This window comes from Gymnoscopelus braueri (assembly GCF_963280865.1).
Source record: "Gymnoscopelus braueri genome assembly, chromosome: 4".
Classification (NCBI taxonomy): domain Eukaryota; kingdom Metazoa; phylum Chordata; class Actinopteri; order Myctophiformes; family Myctophidae; genus Gymnoscopelus; species Gymnoscopelus braueri.
Genome location: NC_137605.1, coordinates 57,886,258 through 57,904,233, shown reverse-complemented (window position 1 = coordinate 57,904,233; position 17,976 = coordinate 57,886,258).

Here is a 17,976-nt window from a genome sequence, read left to right as displayed (position 1 = left end):
AAATAGGCCTACTCAGAAAAAATTTACACAATAACAAAAATAATAATATCACACCTCTTTCTGTTGTGATGTGATATAAATAAATAAATACATAAATAGATACAATAAATAAATGGACACACATTGGTTTACACCTCAGTCTTATTTAATCAAATAATAATAATAATAAGGGTAATAATAATAATAACAATTGAGTTTGGCGTTCACTTCAGGCAGTTTCAATGTTAACCCTGTAAGACCCGGATATATTTCTACTTGCAAAAAAAAAAAAAAACCTTTCAGATGGTCTTGTAGAAGTACTTAGGAGAGGAAAATATAATGTTTTTTTATTTTTTATGTTTTGGTAAGTTTTTATGCAAATGTTTCCATATGGAAACGTTGGGTCCATCAGGTAGCAAAATTTCCTATAGGCCATTTTTAAAGTAATACTAGGTAACGTTTTCAACAAAACTAAAGTTAAATTGTATATCTTTTGTGAGTGGCAAAAGTTTCACAACACCCACTCCATGAATTTCACCCCCGGAAGCCTTTTATTTATATATTTTCTATTGAATGTGGACTGGGGGGACTTTCCCGGGGAAATGACGTTCCTGGCCAACGTCATGACGTCGTGGCCGACGTCCCCAGGAACTACCGCAACGGTTTCCTGTTTGGCCAGGAACTATCGCGGTAATAACTAAAAGGAACCTCACGCTGATGTTAAGAGAATGTAGGATTAGAAGATCGAAAAAGAACAGAAAAAGAAAGCACAGCTCATGGTAACTAATGCTCCACTGGCTAAGAGAAACGATCCGTAGATAGTATAAAACAATTAAAAGATCGCTTTTTGAAACGCTTCCGGCTTCCGGTGAAAACGAATGGAATTCTGGGTAATCGAGGATTACGGAAATTGTATGCAGTGACGGTAGTGACCAGCAGAGGTTGCTAAAAATCGTTATTTGGGATTCTGCATTGTATAACTTTAAGGATAACATGGCAAATGTGTAATTACTTCACTAAAACAACTTAAGGATTCATTTATATGGTTTATTATTTGGCCTCAGATCAATTATTAATAATATTTGGCCTCAGAACAGTATACATTATGAATAATAACACCAATAAGCCATATTTTTAAATCAATTTTATTAAAAGAACAACAAAATATCATTGATGTCTATGTCAACATCACTCTCTCCGTTCATCACGATATCCAGAACATCCCTTGCTGAGAAGCGAGGCCCTTTCTGTTGTTGTGGCATTCTGAAATGAAATAAAGACCATTAGTACATTTAGTAGTGCTTACAAACAACATTTCACAAGTCATACAATACTGTCTGGCAAACCTATTGTGTGATGATGATTGCCGCTAAGTGGGCATCATTCCATTGCCCCTAAGTACCCACCACACCTTGAATGAATAATGAACAACCCCCAACAAGTACCAAAGTGGTCCCACTGTCCTTGTAGTATCGAAAGCAAATTAAACATACTGAGAAATAACAAGGGAATATATTGGTTAAACTATGGTTGAATATGTATTGTTTAGGGGGAGAGAGAAAGTTTGGGTGGACATTTTCTGAGGCTTACTGCTCAAAGCAAACAATTCAGTTTTTGTGAACAAAGGAACCAGCTTGTATGGTTCTGACTGTTAAAACAATGGTTACAAATATCATTGGAAATTAGAAATTAAAGTAAAAATGCACATATAGCCTACTCTCTCTCACTGTTTCTCTCTCTCATATATATATATATATATATATATATATATATGGCATATATATATATAGTAATGCAAAGTGGGGGAAATACACATATAACTGTTTAAATCTATTGTGAAAACTATATATAAGGCTGAACAGTAGCAGGTGAACATTAGGCCTGCCCTTGTATTTTTTGCAACCAAGAGGGCCCAACGATTCCAAAAAGACACAAGTATGAATCATGCTTTAATTTCTAATTTGGGACATATATTTCACAATAATAACATATGTACATGTTCTAGACATTGTAATGTTCAACAAAAAAAATATTACAGGCATATTACTTACGTTTTTGTGAGGAATATCTTCCAGAGAAAAAAAGAGATCTGTTCCAACAGAGATTTTTCAAGTTGTGATGATTCCTGGCTCTGTGGGGGGTATTTATATGCAAATATCCTGGCCAATGGCATTGTAAGACTAAACAATAGGACCCAATGAGCATTTAGAGGTGAAAAAATAACAGAAAAAAAAAAGATTTAAACATCTTTCTTTATAAAATATAATTGTTTCCAAAAGGGATCACTGGGTCTTAGAGGGTTAATGACTATGGCAAGTGCACACTTTCGTGAACACACACCGCCGTGAACACACACGTGTTCATTTCCCATAGTTCCTATGGCACGTGAACATACCCAGCTGCCTTTCGTGTACACGGCTATGCCTACTATGTTTCATCAATGGGGGGCAGCAGAGATCCAGTATGTACACGGGCCATAGTTTGTGTGCACGACCAATAGTTTTACATGAACATTTCTGTTTCTGGGCGGAGTCTCGCCAAATTCTCGCCAAATTCTCGCCAAATTCGTTAAACAGTCATAACTCCAGTTCCCGGCATCGTAAACCTACAAAACTCCCTAGGTACACTTAGACGGCCAACAGGGACAGGCTGAAATGTATTAAGCCCCACCCCCTCTTTGTTCCTATTGGCTGGGCTTTAAATAGCCATAACTCCAATTCCCAGCATCGAAAACCTATGAAACCCCTTAGGTACAATTAGACGGCCAACAGGGACAGGCTGAAATGTATTAAGCCCCGCCCCCTCTGTGTTCCTATTGGCTGGGCTTCGAACAGCCATAATTCCAGTTCCCAGCATCGAAAACCTACGAAACTCCCTAGGTACACTTAGACGGCCAACAGGGACAGGGTGAAATGTATTAAGCCCCGCCCCCTCTGTGTTCCTATTGGCTGGGCTTTAAACAGCCATAACTCCAATTCCCAGCATCGAAAACCTATGAAACTTCCTAGATGCACTTAGACGGCCAACATGGAAAGGCTGAAATCGTTTAAGCTATGTAGCCTAACTTTTCAGTTGATTGCCATAAAGGCTTGTATTATAGACAGAACGTCGAGGGCGTGACCTCGAGGGTGTGACCACCCGGGACGCTGTTTCTGGGCGGAGTCTCGCCAAAGTCATGCCACGTCCCCCCACACTCCAGATGGACCCTACCTAGTACAGCCTAGTCCAGCCTATTACATCCTAGTCCAGCCTAGTCCCACCTATTTCAGCCTAGTCCAGCCTAGTCCAGCCTATTACAGCCTAGTCCGCCCTATTACAGCCTAGTCCAGCCTATTACAGCCTAGTCCAGCCTTTTACAGCCTAGTCCAGCCTTTTACAGCCTAGTCCAGTCTATTATAGCCTAGTCCAGCCTAGTCCAGCCTAGTCCAGCCTATTACAGCCTAGTACAGCCTAGTCCAGCCTATTACAGCCTAGTCCAGCCTAGTCCAACGTATTAAGCCTAGTCCAGCCTATTAGAGCCTAGTCCAGCCTATTACAGCCTAGTACAGCCTAGTCCAGCCTATTACAGCCTAGCAAAGCCTAATCCAAGCTATTACAGCCTAGTCCAGCCTAGTTCCGCCTATTACAGCCTAGTCCAGCCTATTACAGCCTAGTCCAGCCTAGTCCAACCTATTAAAGCCTAGTCCAGCTTAGTCCCGCCTATTAAAGCCTAGTCCAGCCTATTACAGCCTAGTCCAGCCTAGTACAGCCTAGTACATCCTAATATAGCCTAGTACAGCCTAGTACAACCTAGTCTTAACTAGTCCAGTCTGTTCCATGCTAGTATAGCCTATATTGCCCTCCCCTATTCTGTTCAATCAAAAGGCTGGACTAGGCTAGACCTGGGTGTACTAGGCTTTACTCTACTAGACTCTACTGGTCTATAATAGACTGTTTTAAATTCCAGTAGGCTGTGCTGGTCTGTACTAAGCTATATTAGGCTGTACAAGGCAGATCTGTACTATGGTCTACAAAGGTTCATGCAAAACTATTGCTCGTGCACACACAAGCTATTGCCCGTGTACACAGTGGTTAGTCCCTATGGGTTGAGGATCTACAGGGCTGACAAGAGCCTAATAAAGCCTAATAGAGCCTATTAGAGTCTAGTACAGCCTAGTACAGCCTAATCTATCCTAGTCCAGCCTTATCAGTCCTAGCATAGCCTGGTGCCAACTCCCCTATTCTGTTCTCCCACCAGGCTGGACTAGACTAGTCTTGGGTGTACTAGGCTGTACTGTACTGTACTGGACTCTACTGGTCTCTAATAGGCTGTTTTAAGCTCTAGTAGAATGTGCTAGGCAGTACTATGCTCTATTAGAATGTACAAGGCAGATCTGTACTATGGTCCACAAAGGTCTACTTTGGCCTACAAATGTTCATGTAAAACTATTGGTTGTGCACACACAAACTATTGCCCGTGTACACAGTGTTAATCCTAATGGTCTGAGTATCTACAGGGCTGACAAGGGACTAGTACAGCCTAATAGAGCCTATTAGAGTCTAGTACAGCATAGTACAGCCTAATCTATCCTAGTCCAGCCTTATCAGTCCTAGCAGAGCCTGGTACCCCCCCCCCCCCTATTGTGTTCTCCCACCAGGCTGGACTAGGCTAGACGGGGGTGTACTAGGCTTTACTGTACTAGACTCTGCCGGGCTCTAATAGTCTGTTTTCAGCTCTAGCAGGCTTTGCTAGGCTGTACTGGGCTCTATTAGGCTATAGAAGGCAGTTCTTTACTTTGGCCTACAAATATTAATGCAAAACTATTGGTCGTGCACACACAAACTATTGCCCGTGTACACAGTGGTTAATCCCAATGGTCTGAGTATCTACAGGGTTGACAAGGGACTAGTACAGCCTAATAGAGCCTAAAAGAGTCTCGTACAGCCTAGTACAGCCTAATCTATCCTCGTCCAGCCTTATCATTCTTAGCATAGCCTGGTACCCCCTCCCCTATTCTGTTCTCCCACCAGGCTGGACTAGGCTAGACCTGGGTGTACTAGGCTTTACTGCAATACACTCTGCTGGACTCTAATAGTCTGTATTCATCTCTAGCAGGCTTTGTTAGACTGTACTGGGCTCTAGTAGGCTATAGAAGGCAGTACTTTACTTTGTCCTACAAATGTACATGCAAAACTATTGGTCGTGCACACACAAACTATTGCCCGTGTACACAGTGGTTAATCCCAATGGTCTGAGTATCTAGAGGGCTGACAAGGGACTAGTACAGCCTAATAGAGCCTATTAGAGTCTGGTACAGCCTAGTGCAACCTAGTCTATTCTAGTCCAGCCTGTTCCATGCTAGTATAGCCTATACCACCCTCCCCTAGTCTCTTCTCCCAAAAGGCTGGACTAGACTAGTCTTGGGTGTACTAGGCTGTACTCTACTAGACTCTACTGGTCTCTAATAGGCTGTTTTAAGCTCTAGTAGGCTGTGCTAGGCTGTACTAGGCTCTAATAGGCTGTACAAGGCAGATCTGTACTATGGTCTACAACTGTCTACTTTGGCCTACAAATGTTCATGCAAAACTATTGGTCGTGCACACACAAACTATTGCCCGTGTACACAGTGGTTAATCCCAATGGTCTGAGTATATACAGGGCTGACAAGGGACTAGTACAGCCTATTAGAGCCTATTAGAGTCTGGTACAGCCTAGTACAACCTAGTCTAGCCTAGTCCAGCCTGTTCCATGCTAGTATAGCCTATACCACCCTCCCCTAGTCTCTTCTCCCAAAAGGCTGGACTAGACTAGTCTTGGGTGTACTAGGCTGTACTGTACTAGACTCTACTGGTCTCTATCAGGCTGTTTTAAGCTCTAGTAGGTTGTGCTAGGCTGTACTAGGCTCTATTAGGCTGTACAAGGCAGATCTTTAGTATGGTCTACAAAGGTCTACTTTGGCCTAACAAATGTTAATGCAAAACTATTGGTCGTGCACACACAAACTATTGCCCGTGTACACAGTGGTTAATCCCAATGGTCCGAGTATCTACAGGGCTGACAAGGGACTAGTACAGCCTATTAGAGCCTATTAGAGTCTAGTACAGCCTAGTACAGCCTAATCTATCCTAGTCCAGCCTTATTAGTCCTAGCATAGCCTTGTACCCCCTCCCCTATTCTGTTCTCCCACCAGGCTGGACCAGGCTAGACCTGGGTGTACTAGGCTTTACTGCACTACACTCTGCTGGGCCCTAATCGTCTGTTTTCATCTCTAGCAGGCTTTGTTAGACTGTACTGAGCTCTATTAGGCTATAGAAGGCAGTACTTTACTTTGTCCTACAAATGTCCATGCAAAACTATTGGTCGTGCACACACAAACTATTGCCCGTTTACACAGTGGTTAATCCCAATGTCTGAGTATCTACAGGGCTGACAAGGGACTAGTACGGCCTAATAGAGCCTATTAGAGTCTGGTACAGCCTAGTGCAACCTAGTTTATTCTAGTCCAGCCTGTTCCTTGCTAGTATAGCCTATACCACCCTCCCCTAGTCTCTTCTCCCAAAAGGCTGGACTAGACTAGTATTGGGTGTACTAGGCTGTACTGTACTAGACTCTACTGGTCTCTAATAGGCTGTTTTAAGCTCTAGTAGGCTGTGCTAGGCTGTACTAGGCTCTAATAGGCTGTACAAGGCAGATCTGTACTATGGTGTACAACTGTCTACTTTGGCCTAAAAATGTTCATGCAAAACTATTGGTCGTGCACACACAAACTATTGCCCGTGTACACAGTGGTTAATCCCAATGGTCTGAGTATCTACAGGGCTGACAAGGGACTAGTACAGCCTAATAGAGCCTATTAGAGTCTGGTACAGCCTAGTGCAACTTAGTCTATTCTAGTCCAGCCTGTTCCATGCTAGTATAGCCTATACCACCCTCCCCTAGTCTCTTCTCCCAAAAGGCTGGACTAGACTAGATTGGGTGTACTAGGCTGTACTGTACTAGACTCTACTGGTCTCTAATAGGTTGTTTTAAGCTCTAGTAGGCTGTACTAGGCTCTAATAGGCTGTACAAGGCAGATCTGTACTATGGTGTTCAACTGTCTACTTTGGCCTACAAATGTTCATGCAAAACTATTGGTCGTGCACACAAAAACTATTGCCCGTGTACACAGTGTTTAATCCCAATGGTCTGAGTATATACAGGACTGACAAGGGACTAGTACAGCCTAATAGAGCCTATTAGAGTCTGGTACAGCCTAATACAACCTAGTCTAGCCTAATCCAGCCTGTTCCATGCTAGTATAGCCTATACCAACCTCCCCTAGTCTCTTCTCCCAAAAGGCTGGACTAGACTAGTCTTGGGTGTACTAGGCTGTACTGTGCTAGACTCTACTGGTCTCTAATAGGCTGTTTTAAGCTCTAGTAGGCTGTGCTAGGCTGTACTAGGTGCTATTAGACTGTACAAGGCAGATCTGTACTATGGTCTACAAAGGTCTACTTTGGCCTACAAATGTTCATGCAAAACTATTGGTCGTGCACACACAAACTATTGCCCGTGTACACAGTGGTTAATCCCAATGGTCTGAGTATATAAAGGGCTGACAAGGGACTAATACAGCCTAATAGAGCCTATTAGAGTCTGGTACAGCCTAGTACAACCTAGTCTAGCCTAGTCCAGCCTGTTCCATGCTAGTATAGCCTATACCAACCTCCCCTAGTCTCTTCTCCCAAAAGGCTGGACTAGACTAGTCTTGGGTGTACTAGGCTGTACTGTACTAGACTCTACTGGTCTCTAAAAGGCTGTTTTAAGCTCTAGTAGGCTGTGCTAGGCTGTACTAGGCGCTATTAGGCTGTACAAGGCAGATCTGTACTATGGTCTACAAAGGTCTACTTTGGCCTACAAATGTTCATGCAAAACTATTGGTCGTGCACACACAAACTATTGCCTGTGTACACAGTGGTTAAAACCCAATGGTCTGAGTATCTACAGGGCTGACAAGGGACTAGTACAGCCTAATAGAGCCTATTAGAGTCTGGTACAGCCTAGTGCAACCTAGTCTATTCTAGTCCAGCCTGTTCCATGCTAGTATAGCCTATACCACCCTCCCCTAGTCTCTTCTCCCAAAAGGCTGGACTAGACTAGTCTTGGGTGTACTAGGCTGTACTGTACTAGACTCTACTGGTCTCTAAAGCCGCTTTTCCATCACAGCTTAAGCACGACACTGTCCAGTACAGTCCAGAACCACACCGCACCGCTTCAAAATGTCTTGCGTTTCCATTGCACAAAAGTCCCCACTCGCAAAATCCCCACCCTCCCCTCCCCTCCCGAAGGAAATCAACGCCCCTTTCTTTAACACACCAACTTAGCCTCAGGCTACAGGGTTAGCCTAAATGCTAGCGTGCTTCCTCAGAGCTAGTTTGGCTCTTAAGTTATTATTTGGCCATGTTCACCCTGACTTTAATCTTCGCTATTGTTGGGAAGACCTGTGTGGTGTCTAAACACGTTGCCATCACTTATATAAAAAACATTATTAGCGTGTTGCACATTCATTGTTGCCAGGTTTAGCAGAAAAAAATAAGCAATCAGGTCTATGAAAACAATCCCAAAAGAAGCGACTATCTACGGCTATTTGAAAATAGCAGATCTACAAACTCACAACGCGTAGCGATGCGACGCATTGTGAGTGTGTGCATCTGCTATTTAAAATATATATATATATATATAATGTTGACAAATACATATTAATTTTGGGGTCCTTGACATGAAAATGTTTAAGAACCACTGGTTTCAACAACATATGGAAACAAGCCCCAAATAATCAACTACATTTTAGAAACAAGCAGTGGTGGAAAAAGTACTCAAATTTTTTACTTAAGTAAAAGTATCAATACTGCAATGTAGAAGCACTCTACAAGTGAAAGTCTGGAATTACTTGAGTAAAAGTACAAAAACTATTGGTATCAAAATGTACTTAAGGTACCAAAAGTAAGTACTAAAATATTTGAAAATAGCAGTGATGCGATGCGTTGTGAGCTTGTAGATCGGCAATTTTCAAATAGCCTAGGTATAAAATAGGGCTTAAGTGGTTAATCTATGTTTTATAATGTAATCATTTATATCTGAAAAGTAACTAGTAACTAGTAACTAATACGTTTTCAGATAATTGTAGTGGAGTAAAAGTACTACCAATATTTACAAGCAACTTTACAGAAAAATAAGCCCAATGTCGCTTATAATAAGTGGACATGGCAACACTGCTACCGTAGTGTTTACATTTTACAGAGACCTGAGTGGACAGACACAGCTGTGAGCCGACCAATCAGTGGCAGTCACAGCTTTAGCCCCGCTTAGCCCAGCTCAGACCTACCCAAGACTGGGTACTTTTTAGGCACCAGTTTAGTACCACTTACACACCACTCTACCCACTTCATTGTAGTGGAAACCGTTGCTGTGGTGGGCGGTGTGGGGTGGGGCTAGGTAAGTCCATGTATATGGAAAGCCGCCTTAATAGGTTGTTTTAAGCTCTAGTAGGCTGTGCTAGGCTGTACTAGGCTCTAATAGGCTGTACAAGGCAGATCTGTACTATGGTGTTCAACTGTCTACTTTGGCCTACAAATGTTCATGCAAAACTATTGGTCGTGCACACACAAACTATTGCCCGTGTACACAGTGGTTAATCCCAATGGTCTGAGTATATACAGGGCTGACAAGGGACTAGTACAGCCTAATAGAGCCTATTAGAGTCTGGTACAGCCTAGTACAACCTAGTCTAGCCTAGTCCAGCCTGTTCCATGCTAGTATAGACTATACCACCCTCCCATAGTCTGTTCTCCCAAAAGGCTGGACTAGACTAGTCTTGGGTGTACTAGGCTGTACTGTACTAGACTCTACTGGTCTCTAATAGGCTGTTTTAAGCTCTAGTAGGCTCTGCTAGGCTGTACTAGGCGCTATTAGGCTGTACAAGGCAGATCTGTACGATGGTCTACAAAGGTCTACTTTGGCCTACAAATGTTCATGCAAAACTATTGGTCGTGCACACACAAACTATTGCCCGTGTACACAGTGGTTAATCCCAATGGTCTGAGTATCTACAGGGCTGACAAGGGACTAGTACAGCCTAATAGAGCCTATTAGAGTCTAGTACAGCCTAGTACAGCCTAATATATCCTAGTCCAGCCTTATCAGTCCTAACAGAGCCTGGTACCCCCTCCCCTATTGTGTTCTCCCACCAGGCTGGACTAGGCTAGACGGGGGTGTACTAGGCTTTACTGTTCTAGACTCTGCTGGACTCTAATAGTCTGTTTTCAGCTCTAGCAGGCTTTGCTAGGCTGTACTGGGCTCTATTAGGCTATAGAAGGCAGTACTTTACTTTGGCCTACAAATATTAATGCAAAACTATTGGTCGTGCACACACAAACTATTGCCCGTGTACACAGTGGTTAATCCCAATGGTCCGAGTATCTACAGGGCTGACAAGGGACTAGTACAGCCTAATAGAGCCCAAAAGAGTCTAGTACAGCCTAGTACAGCCTAATCTATCCTAGTCCAGCCTTATCAGTCCTAGCATAGCCTGGTACCCCCTCCCCTATTCTGTTCTCCCACCAGGTTGGACTAGGCTAGACCTGGGTGTACTAGGCTTTACTGCACTTCACTCTGCTGGGCTCTAATAGTCTGTTTTCATCTCTAGCAGGCTTTTTTAGACTGTACTGGGCTCTATTAGGCTATAGAAGGCAGTACTTTACTTTGTCCTACAAATGTACATGCAAAACTATTGGTCGTGCACACACAAACTATTGCCCGTGTACACAGTGGTTAATCCCAATGTCTGAGTATCTACAGGGCTGACAAGGGACTAGTACGGCCTAATAGAGCCTATTAGAGTCTGGTACAGCCTAGTGCAACCTAGTTTATTCTAGTCCAGCCTGTTCCTTGCTAGTATAGCCTATACCACCCCCCCCCCTAGTCTCTTCTCCCAAAAGGCTGGACTAGACTAGTATTGGGTGTACTAGGCTGTACTGTACTAGACTCTACTGGTCTCTAATAGGCTGTTTTAAGCTCTAGTAGGCTGTGCTAGGCTGTACTAGGCTCTAATAGGCTGTACAAGGCAGATCTGTACTATGGTGTACAACTGTCTACTTTGGCCTACAAATGTTCATGCAAAACTATTGGTCGTGCACACACAAACTATTGCCCGTGTACACAGTGGTTAATCCCAATGGTCTGAGTATCTACAGGGCTGACAAGGGACTAGTACAGCCTAATAGAGCCTATTAGAGTCTGGTACAGCCTAGTGCAACTTAGTCTATTCTAGTCCAGCCTGTTCCATGCTAGTATAGCCTATACCACCCTCCCCTAGTCTCTTCTCCCAAAAGGCTGGACTAGACTAGTCTTGGGTGTACTAGACTGTACTTTACTAGACTCTACTGGTCTCTAATAGGTTGTTTTAAGCTCTAGTAGGCTGTGCTAGGCTGTACTAGGCTCTAATAGGCTGTACAAGGCAGATCTGTACTATGGTGTTCAAGTGTCTACTTTGGCCTACAAATGTTCATGCAAAACTATTGGTCGTGCACACACAAACTATTGCCCGTGTACACAGTGTTTAATCCCAATGGTCTGAGTATATACAGGGCTGACAAGGGACTAGTACAGCCTAATAGAGCCTATTAGAGTCTGGTACAGCCTAGTACAACCTAGTCTAGCCTAATCCAGCCTGTTCCATGCTAGTATAGCCTATACCAACCTCCCCTAGTCTCTTCTCCCAAAAGGCTGGACTAGACTAGTCTTGGGTGTACTAGGCTGTACTGTGTTAGACTCTACTGGTCTCTAATAGGCTGTTTTAAGCTCTAGTAGGCTGTGCTAGGCTGTACTAGGTGCTATTAGGCTGTACAAGGCAGATCTGTACTATGGTCTACAAAGGTCTACTTTGGCCTACAAATGTTCATGCAAAACTTTCGGTCGTGCACACACAAACTATTGCCCGTGTACACAGTGGTTAATCCCAATGGTCTGAGTATATAAAGGGCTGACAAGGGACTAATACAGCCTAATAGAGCCTATTAGAGTCTGGTACAGCCTAGTACAACCTAGTCTAGCCTAGTCCAGCCTGTTCCATGCTAGTATAGCCTATACCAACCTCCCCTAGTCTCTTCTCCCAAAAGGCTGGTCTAGACTAGTCTTGGGTGTACTAGGCTGTACTGTACTAGACTCTGCTGGGCTCTAATAGTCTGTTTTCATCTCTAGCAGGCTTTGTTAGACTGTACTGGGCTCTATTAGGCTATAGAAGGCAGTACTTTACTTTGTCCTACAAATGTACATGCAAAACTATTGGTCGTGCACACACAAACTATTGCCCGTGTACACAGTGGTTAATCCCAATGTCTGAGTATCTACAGGGCTGACAAGGGACTATTACGGCCTAATAGAGCCTATTAGAGTCTGGTACAGCCTAGTGCAACCTAGTTTATTCTAGTCCAGCCTGTTCCTTGCTAGTATAGCCTATACCACCCCCCCCCTAGTCTCTTCTCCCAAAAGGCTGGACTAGACTAGTATTGGGTGTACTAGGCTGTACTGTACTAGACTCTACTGGTCTCTAATAGGCTGTTTTAAGCTCTAGTAGGCTGTGCTAGGCTGTGCTAGGCTGTACTAGGCTCTAATAGGCTGTACAAGGCAGATCTGTACTATGGTGTACAACTGTCTACTTTGGCCTACAAATGTTCATGCAAAACTATTGGTCGTGCACACACAAACTATTGCCCGTGTACACAGTGGTTAATCCCAATGGTCTGAGTATCTACAGGGCTGACAAGGGACTAGTACAGCCTAATAGAGCCTATTAGAGTCTAGTACAGCCTAGTACAGCCTAATCTATCCTAGTCCAGCCTTATCAGTCCTAGCAGAGCCTGGTACCCCCTCCCCTATTGTTTTCTCCCACCAGGCTGGACTAGGCTAGACGGGGTGTACTAGGCTTTACTGTACTAGACTCTGCTGGGCTCTAATAGTCTGTTTTCAGCTCTAGCAGGCTTTGCTAGGCTGTAATGGGCTCTATTAGGCTATAGAAGGCAGTACTTTACTTTGGCCTACAAATATTAATGCAAAACTATTGGTCATGCACACACAAACTATTGCCCGTGTACACAGTGGTTAATCCCAATGGTCCGAGTATCTACAGGGCTGACAAGGGACTAGTACAGCCTAATAGAGCCTAAAAGAGTCTAGTACAGCCTCGTACAGCCTAGTCTATTCTAGTCCAGCCTGTTCCATGCTAGTATAGCCTATACCACCCTCCCCTAGTCTCTTCTCCCAAAAGGCTGGACTAGACTAGTCTTGGGTGTACTAGACTGTACTTTACTAGACTCTACTGGTCTCTAATAGGCTGTTTTAAGCTCTAGTAGGCTGTGCTAGGCTGTACTAGGTGCTATTAGGCTGTACAAGGCAGATCTGTACTATGGTCTACAAAGGTCTACTTTGGCCTACAAATGTTCATGCAAAACTATTGGTCGTGCACACACAAACTATTGCCCGTGTACACAGTGTTTAATCCCAATGGTCTGAGTATATACAGGGCTGACAAGGGACTAGTACAGCCTAATAGAGCCTATTAGAGTCTGGTACAGCCTAGTACAACCTAGTCTAGCCTAATCCAGCCTGTTCCATGCTAGTATAGCCTATACCAACCTCCCCTAGTCTCTTCTCCCAAAAGGCTGGACTAGACTAGTCTTGGGTGTACTAGGCTGTACTGTGTTAGACTCTACTGGTCTCTAATAGGCTGTTTTAAGCTCTAGTAGGCTGTGCTAGGCTGTACTAGGTGCTATTAGGCTGTACAAGGCAGATCTGTACTATGGTCTACAAAGGTCTACTTTGGCCTACAAATGTTCATGCAAAACTTTCGGTCGTGCACACACAAACTATTGCCCGTGTACACAGTGGTTAATCCCAATGGTCTGAGTATATAAAGGGCTGACAAGGGACTAATACAGCCTAATAGAGCCTATTAGAGTCTGGTACAGCCTAGTACAACCTAGTCTAGCCTAGTCCAGCCTGTTCCATGCTAGTATAGCCTATACCAACCTCCCCTAGTCTCTTCTCCCAAAAGGCTGGACTAGACTAGTCTTGGGTGTACTAGGCTGTACTGTACTAGACTCTACTGGTCTCTAAAAGGCTGTTTTAAGCTCTAGTAGGCTATGCTAGGCTGTACTAGGCGCTATTAGGCTGTACAAGGCAGATCTGTACTATGGTCTACAAAGGTCTACTTTGGCCTACAAATGTTCATGCAAAACTTTCGGTCGTGCACACACAAACTATTGCCCGTGTACACAGTGGTTAATCCCAATGGTCTGAGTATATAAAGGGCTGACAAGGGACTAATACAGCCTAATAGAGCCTATTAGAGTCTGGTACAGCCTAGTACAACCTAGTCTAGCCTAGTCCAGCCTGTTCCATGCTAGTATAGCCTATACCAACCTCCCCTAGTCTCTTCTCCCAAAAGGCTGGAATAGACTAGTCTTGGGTGTACTAGGCTGTACTGTACTAGACTCTGCTGGGCTTTAATAGTCTGTTTTCAGCTCTAGCAGGCTTTGCTAGGCTGTACTGGGCTCTATTAGGCTATAGAAGGCAGTACTTTACTTTGGCCTACAAATATTAATGCAAAACTATTGGTCGTGCACACACAAACTATTGCCCGTGTACACAGTGGTTAATCCCAATGGTCCGAGTATCTACAGGGCTGACAAGGGACTAGTACAGCCTAATAGAGCCTATTAGAGTCTAGTACAGCCTAGTACAGCCTAATCTATCCTAGTCCAGCCTTATCAGTCCTAGCAGAGCCTGGTACCCCCTCCCCTAGTCTCTTCTCCCAAAAGGCTGGACTAGACTAGTCTTGGGTGTACTAGGCTGTACTGTACTAGACTCTGCTGGGCTCTAATAGTCTGTTTTCAGCTCTAGCAGGCTTTGCTAGGCTGTACTGGGCTCTATTAGGCTATAGAAGGCAGTACTTTACTTTGGCCTACAAATATTAATGCAAAACTATTGGTCGTGCACACACAAACTATTGCCCGTGTACACAGTGGTTAATCCCAATGGTCCGAGTATCTACAGGGCTGACAAGGGACTAGTACAGCCTAATAGAGCCCAAAAGAGTCTAGTACAGCCTAGTACAGCCTAATCTATCCTAGTCCAGCCTTATCAGTCCTAGCATAGCCTGGTACCCCCTCCCCTATTCTGTTCTCCCACCAGGTTGGACTAGGCTAGACCTGGGTGTACTAGGCTTTACTGCACTTCACTCTGCTGGGCTCTAATAGTCTGTTTTCATCTCTAGCAGGCTTTGTTAGACTGTACTGGGCTCTATTAGGCTATAGAAGGCAGTACTTTACTTTGTCCTACAAATGTACATGCAAAACTATTGGTCGTGCACACACAAACTATTGCCCGTGTACACAGTGGTTAATCCCAATGTCTGAGTATCTACAGGGCTGACAAGGGACTATTACGGCCTAATAGAGCCTATTAGAGTCTGGTACAGCCTAGTGCAACCTAGTTTATTCTAGTCCAGCCTGTTCCTTGCTAGTATAGCCTATACCACCCCCCCCCTAGTCTCTTCTCCCAAAAGGCTGGACTAGACTAGTATTGGGTGTACTAGGCTGTACTGTACTAGACTCTACTGGTCTCTAATAGGCTGTTTTAAGCTCTAGTAGGCTGTGCTAGGCTGTGCTAGGCTGTACTAGGCTCTAATAGGCTGTACAAGGCAGATCTGTACTATGGTGTACAACTGTCTACTTTGGCCTACAAATGTTCATGCAAAACTATTGGTCGTGCACACACAAACTATTGCCCGTGTACACAGTGGTTAATCCCAATGATCTGAGTATCTACAGGGCTGACAAGGGACTAGTACAGCCTAATAGAGCCTATTAGAGTCTAGTACAGCCTAGTACAGCCTAATCTATCCTAGTCCAGCCTTATCAGTCCTAGCAGAGCCTGGTACCCCCTCCCCTATTGTTTTCTCCCACCAGGCTGGACTAGGCTAGACGGGGTGTACTAGGCTTTACTGTACTAGACTCTGCTGGGCTCTAATAGTCTGTTTTCAGCTCTAGCAGGCTTTGCTAGGCTGTAATGGGCTCTATTAGGCTATAGAAGGCAGTACTTTACTTTGGCCTACAAATATTAATGCAAAACTATTGGTCATGCACACACAAACTATTGCCCGTGTACACAGTGGTTAATCCCAATGGTCCGAGTATCTACAGGGCTGACAAGGGACTAGTACAGCCTAATAGAGCCTAAAAGAGTCTAGTACAGCCTCGTACAGCCTAGTCTATTCTAGTCCAGCCTGTTCCATGCTAGTATAGCCTATACCACCCTCCCCTAGTCTCTTCTCCCAAAAGGCTGGACTAGACTAGTCTTGGGTGTACTAGACTGTACTTTACTAGACTCTACTGGTCTCTAATAGGTTGTTTTAAGCTCTAGTAGGCTGTGCTAGGCTGTACTAGGCTCTAATAGGCTGTACAAGGCAGATCTGTACTATGGTGTTCAACTGTCTACTTTGGCCTACAAATGTTCATGCAAAACTATTGGTCGTGCACACACAAACTATTGCCCGTGTACACAGTGTTTAATCCCAATGGTCTGAGTATATACAGGGCTGACAAGGGACTAGTACAGCCTAATAGAGCCTATTAGAGTCTGGTACAGCCTAGTACAACCTAGTCTAGCCTAATCCAGCCTGTTCCATGCTAGTATAGCCTATACCAACCTCCCCTAGTCTCTTCTCCCAAAAGGCTGGACTAGACTAGTCTTGGGTGTACTAGGCTGTACTGTGTTAGACTCTACTGGTCTCTAATAGGCTGTTTTAAGCTCTAGTAGGCTGTGCTAGGCTGTACTAGGTGCTATTAGGCTGTACAAGGCAGATCTGTACTATGGTCTACAAAGGTCTACTTTGGCCTACAAATGTTCATGCAAAACTTTCGGTCGTGCACACACAAACTATTGCCCGTGTACACAGTGGTTAATCCCAATGGTCTGAGTATATAAAGGGCTGACAAGGGACTAATACAGCCTAATAGAGCCTATTAGAGTCTGGTACAGCCTAGTACAACCTAGTCTAGCCTAGTCCAGCCTGTTCCATGCTAGTATAGCCTATACCAACCTCCCCTAGTCTCTTCTCCCAAAAGGCTGGACTAGACTAGTCTTGGGTGTACTAGGCTGTACTGTACTAGACTCTACTGGTCTCTAAAAGGCTGTTTTAAGCTCTAGTAGGCTGTGCTAGGCTGTACTAGGCGCTATTAGGCTGTACAAGGCAGATCTGTACTATGGTCTACAAAGGTCTACTTTGGCCTACAAATGTTCATGCAAAACTTTCGGTCGTGCACACACAAACTATTGCCCGTGTACACAGTGGTTAATCCCAATGGTCTGAGTATATAAAGGGCTGACAAGGGACTAATACAGCCTAATAGAGCCTATTAGAGTCTGGTACAGCCTAGTACAACCTAGTCTAGCCTAGTCCAGCCTGTTCCATGCTAGTATAGCCTATACCAACCTCCCCTAGTCTCTTCTCCCAAAAGGCTGGACTAGACTAGTCTTGGGTGTACTAGGCTGTACTGTACTAGACTCTGCTGGGCTTTAATAGTCTGTTTTCAGCTCTAGCAGGCTTTGCTAGGCTGTACTGGGCTCTATTAGGCTATAGAAGGCAGTACTTTACTTTGGCCTACAAATATTAATGCAAAACTATTGGTCGTGCACACACAAACTATTGCCCGTGTACACAGTGGTTAATCCCAATGGTCCGAGTATCTACAGGGCTGACAAGGGACTAGTACAGCCTAATAGAGCCTATTAGAGTCTAGTACAGCCTAGTACAGCCTAATCTATCCTAGTCCAGCCTTATCAGTCCTAGCAGAGCCTGGTACCCCCTCCCCTAGTCTCTTCTCCCAAAAGGCTGGACTAGACTAGTCTTGGGTGTACTAGGCTGTACTGTACTAGACTCTGCTGGGCTCTAATAGTCTGTTTTCAGCTCTAGCAGGCTT